Source organism: Hylobates moloch, unplaced genomic scaffold, assembly GCF_009828535.3.
Source record: "Hylobates moloch isolate HMO894 unplaced genomic scaffold, HMol_V3 SCAFFOLD_5, whole genome shotgun sequence".
NCBI lineage: Eukaryota > Metazoa > Chordata > Mammalia > Primates > Hylobatidae > Hylobates > Hylobates moloch.
This window is the reverse complement of record NW_026652280.1, coordinates 153175191-153193545: the sequence shown is the minus strand read 5'-3', so window position 1 is coordinate 153193545 and position 18355 is coordinate 153175191. Positions and strand designations below refer to the sequence as shown.

The 18355-nt window shown below is 32.1% G+C and overlaps 1 non-coding gene across 1 annotated transcript; it reads right to left on the bottom strand.

Annotated features, from left to right (window-relative positions):
• Nucleotides 1-262: 262 nt before the first annotated feature.
• LOC116470002 (U6 spliceosomal RNA) lies at nucleotides 263-369 on the bottom strand. Its single transcript, XR_004248447.1, has one exon. It is a non-coding gene; the product is annotated as a U6 spliceosomal RNA (small nuclear RNA).
• Between the last annotated feature and the right edge of the window lie 17986 nt (nucleotides 370-18355).

The window sequence follows — 18355 nt, the reverse complement described above, 5'->3', positions numbered from 1 at the left end:
CCTCTTTACATAATCCCATATTTCTCAGAGGTTTTATTCATTCCTTATTATTAGCTTCCTTTATTTTTGTCTGACTGTCTTATATCAGACTGCCATTATTCATGTTCTGAGAGCATTTCCTTGGCTTGGTCTATTCTGCTGTTAATACTTGTGATTAAACTGTGAAATTCTTGCACTGTGTTATTCAGCTCTGTCAGATCTATTAGGTTCTTTTTTTGATACCGGCTATTTCATCCTTAAGCTCCTATATCATTTTATTGTGAAAAATTTGAAATGTTTCATGAATTTGTATGCCATCATTTCACAGGGGTCATGCTAATGCTCTCTGTATCAGTGCAGTTTTAGTATATGTGCTGCCCAAGTGGGCAGTAAACAACATACTTCTAAATAACTCCTGGGTCAAATAAGAATTTACAAGGGAAATTAGAAAACGTTTCTAAAAATGGTAAAACAAAGTATCAAAATTTGTGTGATGTATCTAAAGCAGTGTTTAAAAAGAAATTCATAAGTTCAAATCTATATAATTTAAAAATAAGAAGGTCGAAAATTAGTAATCTACAATTCCATTTGAGAAGCTAAGAAAAAAAGGGGAACTCAAATACCAATTAAGTAGAAGAATGCATACATTAAGCATAAGACCAGAAATCAACAAAATAGAAAAAATAGAAATAACAAAGCCTACGGTTGATTATGTAAAAAAATTAATAATGCTGACAAATCTTATCATCAGCAAGATTAAGACAAAAAAGAGAAAACACAAACTACCAATAACTAGAATAAAAAATAGAATATCACTGAAGTTCCTATGGATATAAAAAAAGATAAAGGAATATAAATAACTCAATGCCAATAGGTTTGACAATTATACAAAGGCGATTCTTTGGAAAATACAAATTAGTGAAACTGACAAAAAAAATTACATGTGTAATCTATTAAAAAGGAATTAAATGTTATTAAAATATTTTCACAGAGAAGACTAGAGATCCTGCTGATTTTGAGAATGAGATTCTACTAAGCATTTTAAGATGCAAGAATATCAATTGAATAAAAACTTCCAGATAATGGAGAAGCTAACAGTTTTCTTCTGATTTTAAAAAGCTGAGATAATCATGATGCCAAAAGAGCTCTCAAATTAAAGACTAATAGCCCAAATGAAAAGATGTATAAATCTTATCACAAAATATTAATAAGTTGTAACCAGCAAAAAGTAAATATGTATACATCATTACTCTGTGGGTTGATTCCTACTGAAATCATGAATACAAATCATCACATTAAAAATAGAAACAAAATCAACTTTTCTTGTAAACTTTTCAATTTATGCAAAATAATCATTTAACACAATTCAGTACATAGAATAGGAATACTCAGCAAAATAGACAAAATGGGCGTCTCTAATAAGAGGCATCTGAGAAAAACCTCAAGATAGCACCATACTTAAATGGTCAAACATTAGACATTTTAAGGAATAAAAAGTTCATCCATGATATTTTTTCTGATTTTCTTATATCTTTATCTATAAATTTTCTATAAATAGAATTCACATATTTTAAGTGCAAGATTTAATTATTTCTGGTAAATGAATGGAATGATATGAGAACCATCACAATCAAGTTTTAGTACACCTCCATCACCTCAAAGAAATTTCTCATGCTCCTTTGCATTACCTCTGTGCCTCAATCCCCCAACCCCCATTAACTGCTAACTTTCTTTTACTGTTTCCCCTTTTTCTAGGATTTCATATAATCATACAGTATGTACTCTTGTGTATGGCTTCATTCACTTGGTGTACTATTTTTGAGATTCATTCATGGTGGATGCTATTTGTATCAGTAGTTGATTTCTTATTATTGCTGAATAGCATACCAATGTATAGGTATACTACATTTTCTTTACTCATTAGCCAAATGAAGGATATTTGAATGGTTTACAGTTTATAGCTATGGTAGATAATACTTTTAAGACATTCAAATACACATCTGTGTTTGACATCTGTTTTAATTTTTCTTAGCAGATAACTAAAATGGGAGGTGCTTGGTCAGTAGTGTACCTTTTTAAGAAGCTATAAATCACTTTTAAAGTGCCTGTACCATTTTGCATTCCCACCAGCCAATATACGAAGATTCTAGTTTCTCTACATATTCATGGTATTGTCAGTTTTCTTCATTTTTAGTTATTTTAGGGAATGTGTAATAAAATCTCATTGTGGTTATAGTTGGCATTTTCCTAATGATTGATGATGTAGACCATCTTTTTATGTGTGTTGGTCATTCATATATCTTCTTTTGGGAGGTGTTTCTTTAAATATTTGACCATCATTTATTGAGCCATTTTTCTTATTGTTAAGTTGTAAGCATTCTTTCTTTATACTGGATGCAATATATTGTCAGATGTATGCTTTGCAAATATTTTAAACCACTCTTGGCTGCTTTTTCATTATCTTATATCTTTTTTTAAGTGACAGTTTTTTACTTCTTCTAAAATTTCATTTTTAAATTGTTTTTATGATTTTTGCATAAAAGAAATATATTAAGTTATTTTAAAATGTATGTAAAATAAAAAGGAATTTAAAGAGTTTAAATATACATTTTAGAATAATTGTGTTAATTTCCACAAAACAATGCCAGGAATTTTACTGGTATTGTGTCAAATCTCTACATCACTTTGGGAAATTTGACATTTTATCTATATTGAGTCTTCAAATTCATGATCATGGTGTATTGCTCCATTTATTTAAGTCTTCTGTAATTGATCTCAGCTATATTTTATGATTTTTAGTGTGTAGGTCTTGAATATATTTTCTTAAACTTATTATTATTTCCATTTTTTCTGAAGCTATTTTCAATAAAATCAATTTAATTTTCTAATTTAATTTTCATATTTTTGTTGCTGATAGAAATAACACTGATTTTTATATTGATCTTGTTAAAATCATGTATTAATTTCCATAGCTACATGCATGATTATGTTCTACATCCTTTACTCGAATATGAGTGAATACATTTTTTTATCTGTTCTTATTACACTGTCTTGAATGTCCAATATTGTTAATTGGAATTGGTGTAAGCAGACAAGTTCGCTTCTTCAGAAGGGAAGACAGTAGAGGGCATCAGTCTTACCATTAAGGAAAATGACAGCTTGGGTTTTTAATGTGTCCTTTGTCAGGATGAAGAGGGTGACTTCTATTGTTTTTAAGAGTTTTCACGCTAAATACGTGAATTTGTCAAACGTTTTTGTGTCTATTGATATTATCTAATATTTAATTTATCCAGTTAACATAGTGTATTATATTGCTTTTCAGATTTTAAACCAAGCTTGCATATACTTGGTAATACTTTAATTCTTGCTGAGTTAGATTTACTGACATTTTGTTAAAGATTTTCACATCTTTGAGAGTCTGTGATATTGTTTCATAGATATTTTGTTATTTTTTGCTTGTTCTATTGTTGTGTGATGTCTTTTTCTGCCTTTGGTGACAAAGTGGTACTGACCTAACAAAATTAGTCAGAAAGTAATCTTTTCTCCTCTATTTTGTAAAAAAGGGTGTCCAGGTTTGACATTAGTACTTTCATCATAGCTTTATAAAATTCAACAATGAAGTCACCAGGCCTAGACTTTTCTTTCAGGGAAGGTTTTTAATTAGTAATGAAATATTTTACTTGATATACAGACATTTACATTTTTCTGTTGTTTTTTGAATCAGTTTGGTAAAATAATTCAATGCCCACTAAGGTAATTACAAGTGTTTTAAACAAAAGAATTACATATATAATATATATATATGAGTATACATATATATACCTATATGTACACCTATATATGTATACCTATACCTATATATGTGTATATATACACATATGTATACCTATATATACACCTATATTCATATAGGTATATATGAATAATAATACATGTTTTAAAAATTGTACCCCCATATTTGCCATTTCCAGTACTTTTAGTTTCTTCCTTTATATATGAATTACTATCTAATGTAATCTTTTTCACACTGAAGTTCATTTAGTTTTTTTATTAAGTAGAATTATACTATCAATGAATTATATCAGTATTTTTTTGATTTGAAGTGTCTTTATTCCACCACTACTTGTAAAAAAAGAGTTTTGCTAAATATGGGATTTTTACTGACAGCTTTGATGTTTTTGTTTGTTTCCTCACTTTTTAGCAACCTGAATAAGTCATTGCAAGGTTTTCTGGCTTCTGTCATTTCTGATAAGAAGTTAACTGTTAATCATATCATTGTTTCCTGCAATTGAGGCTTAATTTTTCTTTTCCTTTGACCAAGCATTTCATTTTTATGTTAGTATGTCTAGCCCTGTGGGTTTTTTTCTTCTTTTTTTTTTTGGTGTGTTTATCATATTTCAGATGATTGGTTAAGTTCTTGGGATCAGTATGGTTTTTGGTTTGTATTTTGAACTAAACTTCTTTTCAAATGATTTGCTGCCTCCTCTCCACGCCATCTTTTTCTGGAAAGCTATAAAATGTGTGCTAAAATATCTGATAGTTTCCCACACATCTATGACTTAATTTTAAGTCAATTCTTTTTCTTTTTATAATTTGAAATTAATACCTACTGATCTATTTTAATCAATTAGATTTATTTTGCCTTATCAATTCTGCTTTTGAGTCGTTTACTGAAATTTTCATTTCAATTATTGTATATTTTATCTCAGAATTTAAAAAAATGATACACAATGAGTACATGTATTTATGAGTTACATGCGTTATATTGATGCACAAGTATTAACAGCAGAATACACCACATGAAGGAAAGAATCTCAGAGCTTGAAGACTGGCTTACTGCAATAAGACCATCAGACAAGCATACAGAAAAAAGTAATGAAAATGAATGAACAAAACCTCTGATAAATATGGGATTATGTAGAGAACAGATCTATGACTCACTGATGTACCTGAAAGAGATAGGGAGAGTGTAAGCAACTTGGAAAACATATTTTAGAATATCGTTCATGAGAACTTCCCCAACCTAGCTAGAGAGGCCAACATTCAAATTCAGGAAATTCAGAGAACACCAGTAAGACACTCCATAAGAAGATCAACCCCAAGACACGTACATCAGATTCTTCAATGTTGAAATGAAAGAAAAAATGTTAAAGGCAGCTAGAAAGAAAGGTCAGGTCACCTACAAAGGGAAGCCCACCTGGCTAACAGCAAATCCCTCAGCAGAAACCCTACAAGCCAGAAAAGATTGGGGCCAATATTCAACATTCTTATTAAAAAGAAATTCCAGCCCAAAATTTCATATCTGGACGAATTAAGCTTCATAAATGAAGGAGAAATGAGATACATTTTAGATAAGCAACTACTGAGGGAATTCATTACCCCCAGATATGTCTTACAAGAGCTCCTGAGACCTAATTCTAAGACCTCGAACTATTGAACTACCACCAGAAAACAATGGGAAAATATTCATGATATTGGTCTGGGCAAATATTTTTTGGGTAATACTGCACAAGCACAGGCAACAAAAGCAAACATGGACAAATGGGATCACATCTAGTTAAGACACTTTTGCACAACAAAGGATACAATCAACAAAGTGGAGAGACAACCCACAAAATGGGAGAAAATATTTGCAAACTATAACTACCCCTCTGACAATGGGTTAATAACAAGAATATGTATAAGAAGCTCAAACAACTCTATTGGAAAAAAAAATCTAATAATCTGATCAAAACATTGTCAAAAGGTTTACATAGATATTTCTCAAAAGAAGACATACAAAAGCCAAACAGGCATATGAAAAGGTGCTCAACATCATGAATAATGAGATAAATGCAAATCAAAACTACAATGAGTTATCCTCTCACCCTAGTTAAAATGATTTTATCCAAAAGACAGGCAATAACAAATGCTGGTGAGGATGTGGAGAAAAGAGAACTCTTCTGCACTGTTGATGGGAATATAAATTAATACAACCACTATGGAGAACAGTTTGGAGGTTCCTCAAAAAATTAAAACTTAAGCTGTCATATGATCTACCAATCCCACTACTGGGTATATACCCCAAAATAATTTTAAAAACTCAGTTTATCAAAGAGATGCATACACTCCTATGTATGTTGCAGCACTGTTAACAATAGAGAAGATTTAGAAACAACCTAAGTGTCCATTGACAGCTGAATGACTAAAGGAAATGTGGTTCATATACACAATGGAGTACTATTCAGTGATAAAAAAAGAATAAGATCCAGTCATTAGCAACAACATGAATGGAACTGCAGATCATTATGTTAAGTGAAATAAACCAGACACAAAAAGACAAACATTGAATTATCTCATATATTTGTGGGATCTAAAAATAAAATCAATTAAACTTATGATCATGGAGAGTAGAAGGATGGTTATAAGAGGCTGGGAAGGGTAATGGTTTGTTGGGAGGGACAAAGGGATAGGTAATGGGTGCAAAAAAATAGAAAGAATGAATAAGACCTACTAGTTGATAGCACAATAGGGTGATTATACTCAAGAATAACATAATTGTATATTAATCCCAGCAATTTGGGAGGCTGAGGTGGGTGAATCACCTGAGGTCATGAGTTTGAAACCAGGCTGGCCAACATGGTGAAACCCCATCTCTACTAAAAGTACAAAAATTAGCCGGGCATGGTGCCAGGCGCCTGTAATCTCAACTACTCAGGAGGCTGAGGCACGAGAATCACTTCAACCTAGGAGGCAGAGGTTGCAACGAGCTGAGATTGCACCACTGAACTCCAGCCTGGGTGACACAGCGAGAATCCATCTCAAAAAAAAAAAAAAAAAAAAAGTAGAAATATCTCAACTTAATAACCTAACATCACAACTAAAAGAACACAAATCTAGCAGAAGAAAAGAAATAATCAAAATCAGAGCTGAACTGAAGGAGATTGGAAAACAAAATACCATTCAAAAGATCAATGGATCCAGGAGTTAGTTTTTTGAAAAAATTAATGAAATAGACTACTAACTAGACTAATAAAGAATAAAAGAAAATAAAAACAATTAGAAACAACAAAGGATACTACCACTGACCTCACAAAAATATAAATAACTATCAGAGAATATTATGAACACTTCTATGCACATAAACTGGAAATTCTAGAAAAATGAATAAATTTCTGGACACATACACCCTCTCAAGACTGAGCCAGGAAGAAATGGATTCCTTAAACAAACCAATAACAAGCTTCAAAATGGAATCAGTTATAAACGGCCAACCAACCAAAAAAGCTGAGAGCAATTTCCATCTATATCCATGTTGCTGCAAGGGACATGATTTTTGTTTTTTGTTGTTGTTGTTGTTGTTGTTGTTCGTTTGTTTGTTTTAATGGCTGCCTAGTGTTTTATGGTGTATATGTAACTCATTTTCTTTATCCAATCCACTGTTGATGGGCATCTTGGTTTCTCTCATGTCTTTGCTATTGTGAAGAGCACTGCAATGAACACATATGTCGTGTGTGTGTCTCTTTGATAGAATGAGTTATTTTGGGGAAGTATGTACCCAGTAGTGACATTTTTTGATCAAATATTAGTTCTGTTTTAAATTCTTTCTGAGAAATCGCCAAACCGTTTTCCATGATGGCTGAAATAGTTTGTGATTTCACCTTTCTTGACTTAAAGTCTATTTTAGCTGATATAAGTATAGCCACTCCTGCTCTTCTTTCCTTTCCATTTGCATTGAATAGCTTTTGCCATCCCTACATTTTTTTGGCTTTGCATGTCTTTATAGATGGAGTAATATTCTTGAAGACAGCAACCTGTTGGGTCTTATTTTTTTAATCCTTTCAGCCACTCTATAACTTTTAATTGGTTAATATCATCCACTTCTATTCAAGGTTCTTATTGATAGATAAGAGTTTACGATTGCCATCTTGTAATTTGTTTTCTGTGGGAATTTTTTGGTAGATTCTTAATTTATTTTTTCTCTATTATTATCCTCCTTTGTGGTTAAGGTTAAGTGATTTTCTCTAGTAATATGTTTGATTCCATGCTATTTATGTTTACTTTATCTATTATAGGTTTTTTTGTGGTTACCACGTGGCTTACAAAGAATATCTTGTAACAGGTTATTTGAAACTATCAACAACTATGATCTCAAAGAAAAGTATCAAAAGCAAATCTTACAGTTTTAATACTACAGCCCTATATTTTGACTTTTGATGCTTCATTTTACTTTTTTTATGTTGCCTATCTCTTAACAAATTATTGTAGTTATGTTGTTTTCAATGGTTTTGCTTTTGGTCTTTACAGTTTGATATGTGTTTTACTTACCAAAATTACAGTATTAGAATATTATGAACATCTCTGCTTTCTTATTTTACTAGTGAGTTTTATACCTTCGGACATTTTGTGTGTTACCTGGTAGCATCCATTTGTTTTTAGATTGAAGAAGTCCCTTTAAATTTATTGTATGATATATCAAGTTTGATCAATTCCTTCAGCTTTTATTTATCTGGGAAAGTATCTGTACTTCATGTTTAAATAACAGTTTTGCTGGGCTACAATATTCTTGATAAGCAGGTTTTATTTTCCTTCAGTAGTTTGAATGCAGCATCTTACTCTCCACTGGTCTGCAAGTCTTCTGCTAAGTAATCTGTTGAAAGCCATATAATGACTCCATTTCTTGTGTTATGTTTCTTTTCTCCTGCTGCGCAAATTTTTTTTTTTAGTGTTTGGATTTGCTAATTTGATTATGATATAACTTAGGTAATTTCTCTTTGTGTTGAAAGTAATTGGTGATTTCTGAGATCCCTATATGTGGATGATCTTGTCTCCCTCTTCTTTTTCTAGATTTAAAATATGTTTGTTATTTCCTTAAAAATGCTTTTTAAGCTTTTTCTATTTTAATCTTCTTAAGGAATTCCGATTACATGGAAATTGGTTTACTTGATGGTGTCCCATAAATTTTGTATGCCTTTTTCATTGTTTCTAATTCTTTTTTCTCCTCTGATTAGATAATTTTATATGTTTTGTCTATAAGCTTGCTAATTAATTCCTGTTTGATCAAGTCTCCTGTTGAAGCTTTCTAATGAGGTTTTTATTTAAGCTGTTGTACTACTTATTTCTAAGATTTTCTTTGGGATTTGTTTTTAATTTATTTCTCTGTTGAATTTCTCACTTTCATCCTGAATTGACTTTCAAATTTTACTTACTTTTTCATCCATTTTTAAAAATGATTCTCTGATCTTCCTTCAGAGGATGATTCTGATTTCACTGTTAGAAATTTCACAGATCTTCAGTTCTTCTGAGTTCATTACTGGAGCTCTTGGTGGTGTTTCTTGTTTCTTTTGGTGGTGTCATATTTCCCTGACTTTTCACAATTCTTCCATTTTTACATTGATGACAGCCCATTTGTGGAGACAGCCATCTCTTTCAATTTTTCCAAGTGTTCTTTGGTGATGTTAGACATTTACTTTCTAGTATCAGAGCATAAATGCTGGCCTTTACTGTTTTCCTTTCTGGAAAAAAACTTATAGTGATCACCAGAACTAAATCACTGCACTGGAGCTAAATCATTGTCTTGTCATATCTTTGTCCAGGGAAGACTTAAAGTGAGTACCAGAGCTTAATTACTGTCCTGAACTATATTGCTTCCCCGCCATTTTTTCCCAGTCTGGAGAAGCGTTAAGCAGGCACCGGAACTTAATTCCACAATTTTGTTTCCAAACCAAGGGAAGGCTCCACCAGAGCTTCTGAGATTGTGAAAAATCTAGCTACGAGTTTGGGCCTCCATTTAAATTGTGCCCCCTGAAGTGCCTTGGTATCAGCTAGTATTTTCAACATGGTTTCCCTGCTGATTGAAGTGTTGAGTAACCACCAAGTTCTGCATACCGGTCACTGTGATCAGCATCCTTCTCTTTGTCCCCAAGTCATCCAAGGTAGTCTAGACCTCCTTGCATTCCCAGTGGCTCCTGTGGGATGGTATGAGAGTGACCTTCCCATGAAGATTCCTAAACAAGCAGGGAGATGGAACATCTACTCCAATTTCCTCCTCTCAGCTTGGCAACCATAAGTCTAAGAAAATTATCTGTGAATGGCATTATGCCAGGTTACAGGAGGGGTTGGCACAGACTGAAATGATTATTTTTTTTACTGGTTGTAACTTCTCTCAATTAGGCATCTCTTTAAAGTTCTGGCGTATTTAGGCTGGTATTCTTGTTTTTGAATCGTTTCTAGTTGTATTTTTTTGAGGTTAGTAATACTGGGTGACCCTTCTATTTGGCCATCTCACTGACATCACTTTTATATCCACAACTTCTGTTTGTCTTTTTATATTGAGATTCCTAACTTGATTATTTTTTGTATGTTTACTGTTAGTTCTTTGAAGTGTTAATAAAAGCTGCTTCAAAGTATTTTTCTGCTAACTCTAAGTTGGAATCAATTTTGATAGACATTTTTAAACCCTTGCATATGTATCAATTTTTTTATTGTCTAGTAATTTCTTGGTAAAATTACTAGTAATTAAACATTGTATGAGCATTGTAGATAATACATTGTAGCAACTCTTGATTTTGTTTTGTTCTTCAGAAGTTTGTTTATTTTTTGCTTTAGAAGGGAATCAGCTTGTCTCAACTCAAACTGTGAACATTATCTCCATCATGGGATGCATAGTTTAGTGTGGTTCTCTGGAAATACCTCTTGTTCTCAGTTTATCAGTAAGTCAATGCTTTGTTTGAGTGGAGATTATAGTTAGATATTAGAATCCAGTAAAGCTTATTCTTTACTGCATGACTTGTGTTTAGGTTGAGGGAAACTTTTAAAGTTGTTAAAAATTCAAAAATATCACTAGTGTTTTAATTTTTTCAGGATCTCTAGGATCTTCTGGTGGCATATACATTTTAGCAGAGAGAAATGTGTGGGGAGTTTCTTAACTCTGCCTTTGTGTGCCTTTTTTTCTTCCAAAATTGTCTCTTTAAATTTCTAGCTGTTCGTCTCCTCTCTGAACTAAGTCCCCTACCTCTATCACTAAAACTGTAAGTCTCTGTCGCCTATTTTCTAAGGGGTGAGAGTGTCCTTGGGCAAGAAGATCACAAACTCCTTTCTGATCTGATGCAGCAGTGTTCTATGAATAAACAGTTATAAAATTGTTGCCTGCTTGGGTTGATTTTCTAGTGGCCTAAATTCATGTTTTTATTTTTAAAATTTTATCCCATCTTACATAAGTTTTATGCTGAGATTAATGCCAACATCTTTTCATGTGGCCATAACCAATGTAATATTTTAATTAAACTACCTTTAAATCTCTGCACATGCCTTTCTCTAATCTTTAGCAGAAAACTTCAGTTTTGCTTTTTAAAAAATATTTTTTCTTTACAAAATATTTTTTAAAAAGCAAAACCATATATGCTTTGTATTATCTATCCTTTAAAATAAAGCATATTTATATGTGCTTTATATCTTTAAGATCTGATATAAATGTTGCTTCTTCTGGGAAGCCTTACTGTATTTCCTTAGAAATATTTACTTGGCTCCTCATCTGGATTTTCATAGAAATCCATTTATTGTCTGTTTTAGCAGATTTCATTCCTCATTATAATTCTATTATGGTTACCTATTGTCTGTATTTAACCACTAATAATGTAGATAATTCCTTGTAGAGGGACATATGACTTGTACATCATATGCATTTAATATATGATTGCAGAATTTATGGTTACATACAACAAATTCCTGGCATCTTACAAAGGACATTTCAGTTTCCATCTTTTCTTTAAAACTAATAACTACATGGTTTTGAGTGAATTATTGAAATGCTTTTTCTGGATAATCTTTCCCTCTGCCCTTTGGATCCATGTATACTCATATTTACTTCCCATTTCTATTATTAATTGTATAACTTCATGCATGTTACTTATTTTTTTTACTTTCTTCACCCCAAATGGAAAATTGATACTTCACAGAATTTTTGTAAGAATCATGGAAATACCATATGCGGTGTTCACTATATATGCCAGGGACATGATTGGTGCTGTTTAATTTGAACTGTTTTCTGCAATTCAGTGCTGACCATGTTTCTATGTCCCAGGCATAGAAAAAGAGAAACATTAAACTCTCAGCAATGTCATGTTGATGTATGGGAAACACAAGGATCCCAAATTATCTGCCAGGTATCTACTATTGCAGAAGTTCTTTAAAGTATATGTATAGTGAACTCATTGCAGAAAAAATACAGACTCTATAGCACACTTCTTGTCCTTATACTAGTTATCTAAGATTGAACATACGTGTTTATGGTTTGTCAGTGACATGCTTAATTACATTATTAACAGACACAATGTTGTTGGTAATTTACCCCAAGATTCGTCAAAGCTCAAAAGCATTTGAAAGAGATTTTAGTATTTCTGTTCCTACTCTGGAAAAATAACCTATAATTTAACATTGTAAACCAATTGTGCATCTCAAAGGTCACTATTATTGCCTTGTTTTCTGATAGTTTTCTCCTCCCATGAGCTTGTGTGGGAGGGAAAAGAAGTAGTGGACCTGAAATTCCACCAAATGTGCCAGTATGTGGCCAGTAATGTGCCAGTATGTGGCCAGTAATGTGCCATCATCTTTGCTTTAACCCTCACAATAAATCTGAAAGACAAATATTATTGACCATTTTATAGCAGGGAAAGTGGTACAGAGAAGTTAGTCCCGTTGCTTAAAGTCACGCAGCTTTGAAGAGCAGAATTAGGGTTCAGAGTCAAGCCTTTTAAATCTGAAGTTTATGACGCTTTCTTCTAAAACACCACTTATATGAAGGACTTTGAACAAATGATACCATACTGTAGTAGACCCAGCAATAACACTTTGTTTCATGCTGTGCCAAATGACTATCTTTGCGATATATAAAACAACATGACATAACTGTGACATAGTCATTTAAAAATATTTGTAAAGCCACCACAAAAATGCCTTTTATAATTTCAATTGTGAATAATGCCAAGAATGTTAACTCTTGAAATGTTAACTTGTGTGTATGCTCATTTTGTGTGCATATTAATATAAGCTTATTTTATATACATAGATCTAACACTTTTCAAATGCCATTGTTTTCACTAGATTGAACTGTCATCTGCTTTAATAACATGAAATTCTTATTTCATCACAGTATCACAAACAGCTACACTATGTTTTTTTTGACAAGCTGTATTTTTACTTTATGCTTTATTCTTGAAGCTTCAAAAATTGATACCAGTTCATTTCAAGACAATGTGTTCAACACAGTGGGGTAAAAATACTTTTTCTTCTTATATTATCGAGTAAAATTCTAGGTGATAGAGTTCAAATATAAACTTTGTCTCCACTCATAACTCAGAAGCTTGTGGAATGCCTTGATAGTTTGGCAAACATGTTAGATTTCAGTTGTAAACAGTGATACTATGTATTCACAAATGCATTCATATTTTAAATGTGTATTTTCTTGTTTGTGTTTCTGGTTTTTAAATATTGTAATTCCTGATTCAAGTATCTGATAAAAACTTTTAATTTTTTTAAGTGTATGATAATGTTTTTAACTCTATGTCTTTTCACATAAAAAAAGGCATAGAAATTATTCACAGAGTGAAAAGACAAAGTTAAAACACATCATCTATGCCTCTAGAACTTAAGTAGAGGCTACATTAATTAAAAATGGATACTTACAAAAATGTACATTTTTTTCATTAACATCTCTAAATATGTAAAAATGTGAGATCATCCATATATTTGCATGGCCATACATGTGTATATATACATGTATATATGTATAATATAATACCATATATATAGTAGTTATGAATACTCACATTTATCAAGCAATTACTACATGACAGGTACAAATCCAGATTTTGTGTGACGAAGTTTAAATAACTTAGAAAAACTTCTGTAGGTAAAAATAAAATACAAAATGAGAAATACAAAATTAAGTATGAATATGAATATTTACTTGGAATAAGAAAATAAATCATTTCCAGTTACATAATTTCAAAAATCTAACAAATATAAAACATGGACAATTCCAGAAAAGTAATACATTTTATTACAATAGCTCTAAAATCTACTTTTTTTGGTTTTATGTTCTTTGATTATTTCTTCATATGAAAATTATTTTGTCATTTTTTTTCTCAAAGGGAGAAGAGAAAGGTAATTCCATCTTTCCGTTAGGATGACTGGTTTTATTTAATGATAATTTAGAAAAGATTCTCTCAGCCTAATAATTGATCTTTGGTAATGCCATGTAATTTTTTAGATTGTTGTCAATTTTGGAAAAATCTTTCACAAAATTTCTTTCACGTATTATTGTAAGATTTCAGAGTATTTTAGGTATTTTTGTGCAGTTACTCATCTTCAATATTCTTTGAATTAACAATACCTATTAAATAATTTGTCATTTCTGTTTCCTTATTGCAGTGGCTTATATCAGTATTTTGTGTTGAATTCATAAAAAAAAACAATTTTTTCCGCTATGAAAAAACCTTCATTCATTAATTGGACTCTTAAATTAGTCAAGCATATATATTATTTGTAATCAAATATTTTGCTTAATGAATTGCTGACTTTGGAATGACCTGAAAATTATTTTAATTCACTTCTCATTGCTACAGTAATTTCTACTGAATTTATATAACAACACATGCAAACATCATTTTATTTTATATTTCACTTATAATTGTGTATCTTGCTTTATCAAATATTTCTGAAAGAAGAAAAAAATCTATTTTCACTTGGCGTTTAGTAAAAGTAAATTTTTTGCTTACCACTTTGCATGTTATTGGAAGAATTGCTTATTGGTTTGCTTTTGGTCTCCTAACTTTGTTTTTTTCTCCGCTATCCACATACTTCTCTTGCCATGGGCCAGAGGACACTTTCTCATGTTATGACTCAACCTCTGCCCTCTCTTCTAGAGGGCAAAATTCTGGGCTAGTTTGCAGAGTGAGCAGTAGCAAGAATTTTTCTGGAAGCCATTTCTATACTTTCATGGCTTACATATCTACCATGAATTCCATGACTAACTATATCTAACCATAAAGAAAATGACTTCTAATCACGAGAGTATATCCCATGAAATCCAGACAAATTATTGTCCTAACCCAAATTCCCCTTAGCAAAATTTCCCATACAGTAGATATCACTCCAATGGTATCATAGAAAAGGGAAAGTATAATGAATGAGAATAAATGAAAAAGTGATAGGTCTTCATTAACTCTAAATAACCCACTTATTTATTTTCAAAATTTTGCAAAAATCCTAACACTTTGCCAGCACCTCTCTAGAGTACTTGAAATATATATTATTTTCATGATAAAGTTACCCTATTTATAGTTCACATAGAGTATTTTCATATATTCCACATAGAATTTATTCTACATATTCCACTTAGAGTATTTTGTCTAATCCTCATACACATTTTTTGAGGATAAACCACTTTAGTGTTATAAACAAGCAAATTGAGAAAGAGAGAGAGAAACTGAGTGACTTTCAAAATAATAGCTAGAACCCTGGCAATTTGATTCTGAATTCTATTGTCTTGTCTCTGCCACGCATTTTTAATTGCATGGGGAAAAGTGACTTCAGAGCATGTCAGTGGTTATGATTTGTTTTGCATCTGATCAAGTTAACCATTGATTGTGTTAAGCTTCATTTAGATTTAGATTCTCTTCACTCACACAGAACTGAAGTGTGTAACAGCCTCAACTTGCCTTAACCTAGGCAATCCTTTTATCCATAACAAGCATGAGGACTAGAAAAAATGCAGATACAAAGTTAATTGAAAGAAGAGCAGATTCAATGTTACAAACTCAAAAACTGAAGACCTAGAATTTAAGCTAGAATTTTAGTCATTGGTGAACTCGTGTAAGAAGATTAGAGAAGGAACAACAGCAATATGATAATTGAAAAAGGAAAGCTTCAATACTGAGTTTGTAAACAAAAGGCTAGGATTATTTTGTTTAGGATTAAAACAAAGTAGAACAGGTTGTCATGAAAGACAGGGAGGACTTAAGTTCTTTTCATTGCTGAGATTGGTTACATATACGTATGCATTTAGGTGTGTGTGTGTGTGTGTGTTTGTGTGTATATTAATTAGTGTAGGGATGGGGGATTAAAATAATGTTGCAACAATGCATTGAAACTAAGTTGGTTTAAAGAAATGTAAAACTTTGAATTATTCATAAAACAATGAAATAATGCCCACAGTGTCAGTAGATACACACACCTCTTCCAGCCCATAGATTTTTTTTCCTTGTAACTGTTAAAATAGGCACCCTTTTTGTTTATGTTTGGTGATATATGTTCACATTTTTACATAGTCCATGAAGCAATTATAACAATGTATCATAGTTTCCAGTACATAGTATGCTAATATTTCATTTGAACTTTTCTTTTTGTCCACTCTTCACCTCTCTCTACCTTGCTCTGTGGCCAGGGAGGCTGATATGAATGGACTGCCTCAGTGAGCATTTTTGCTTCTGGCTTGTGGTTGTGTTTCTAATAAAAGCCATCAACAGGAGATCAAAAGACAGAAAGATAGTACAAACAGGGCATTTAGTTTTTAGTTCCCTCCAGCTGGGCCATTTTGGTCTTTACCAAAGCCACAGCTCCTGTCAAGCTACGTTATCCAGAAACCACAACTGTGATCACTGGGTTACAGTCGTTTCTCCTTCCTCTTTCCCCTTCAGACCTGGAGGAGGCAAGCTCTCTTTTGCTGCAAACCCCAGAGCGCTTCACCAGTTGTTGGTCATCTGTAATTTTGCCCACACTTTTTAACAGTTTCTTTACTAAACTCTCCTAAATTACCCATTTGAGGGTAACACCTCCTTTTAGAAAACAATCTGATATACAGAATATCCAAATGTTAATACTTGAATGTAAGTTTTCCTTTCAAATTAAATGAGGTAACAGTCCTGCTTTACTGACCACGGTTAAACCACCTGACATAGCTAATTATTTGGCTCTGGGGTTGATTTCAACAGGAATGAAGTATAGAATGGGGGGTAAAAACATGGACCCCAGAGCCCCTAACTGACACATCAAAAGCACAGGCAAAATTTTACTATTTTTATTTGTATTTCACTCAATAAAAAGCGAAATGTTTTTAATGGCCATAATTATCCAGGGATAAAATAGCATCCTTTGGAGATAATGCATACCTTTTTGTTGGAAATGTTCCAGCAGAGGCCCAATCAACATCATCAAGGCTTTCTGAGGACTATTGCCATACTTGGTAGAATTTCAACTTCATTTGTTCTCAGGCCTCTTCTTGCTCTCTTTTTATTATTTTAAGATACTATTTGCATGTCTTTCTAGAACAGGGTACTAAAATGTTAGGAAATGCCTGTGATAATCCTAATCATAGCATGATATAAATTAAGCCTTCTTAGAATAAAAATCCCATTCTCAGGAAAGACATTTGCAAAATTTAGAGATAGTGTACTACCTATTTTTAGTACCATTTTTATTTTTTCAAAACAAATAGGTAAATTATAGCATACTTTATTGAAAGATAATAAAGGCCACAAGGTAGAAGATACTCTAAACTTTGCAGGTATTGTGGGAGAAGAGAGAAAAGAAGCTGATATTTTTGTTACACTATTACAAAGTCAGTAACTTCATATATCGTTTTAATGTATTTATCAGATTAATAGTAATTTAATATAATTTGGATTTTAATTACATGTAGTTCTTCTTCTCTTTAAAATATGAACTTACTTGGCCTTTTATCAACTCTTTTAAAATTTATATGCCAAATCCAAGAAACAGAATACAACATATGTTTTGAACAAGTATATTTCTAACTTAATGATTTAGGAAGGAAACGTGCCATCTCCTGCCGTCAAAACCAGCATTCTTTTTCTAGGTTTATGCAGTGAACCTATGCAATAATCCAATATCACCTAAATCACTTGGGCATGCTGCCATCAAGTTGAAAATAATATTTTACACAATGGTGCTTTCCTTCAAAAAACGAGAAGACAATAAATTTGCCTTACGTTATGGGGAGAGTCTTAAGAAATGCTATCAGTGAAAGAAGTCAGGGTCTGTTCTGGTTGCAGTTATAAAACTCATCAGCATCTTAACATTCCAAGTGTCAAAAACCAAGAACAGGTAGACCGCTTTCCTTTCAGAGACAGGATGAACTTTCTCACTATGTGGTTCCCTTTACTTTAATTAAATGCATCTCTGATATCTCTGGAATTGCAACCTTTTTGAATTAAACTGTCTCTGTTCATTATTTAACTGAGTCCCTGAAAAGACAGTCTCATGTGATATGTTCTCTGTAGGTACTAATTTATGATTGGCATTCTGATGGAGAGCTGTCAGATGGTCTTCTTTCTCCCCTCCTCTTCTACATTGATTGATTTATTGGTAGGAGGAAGCT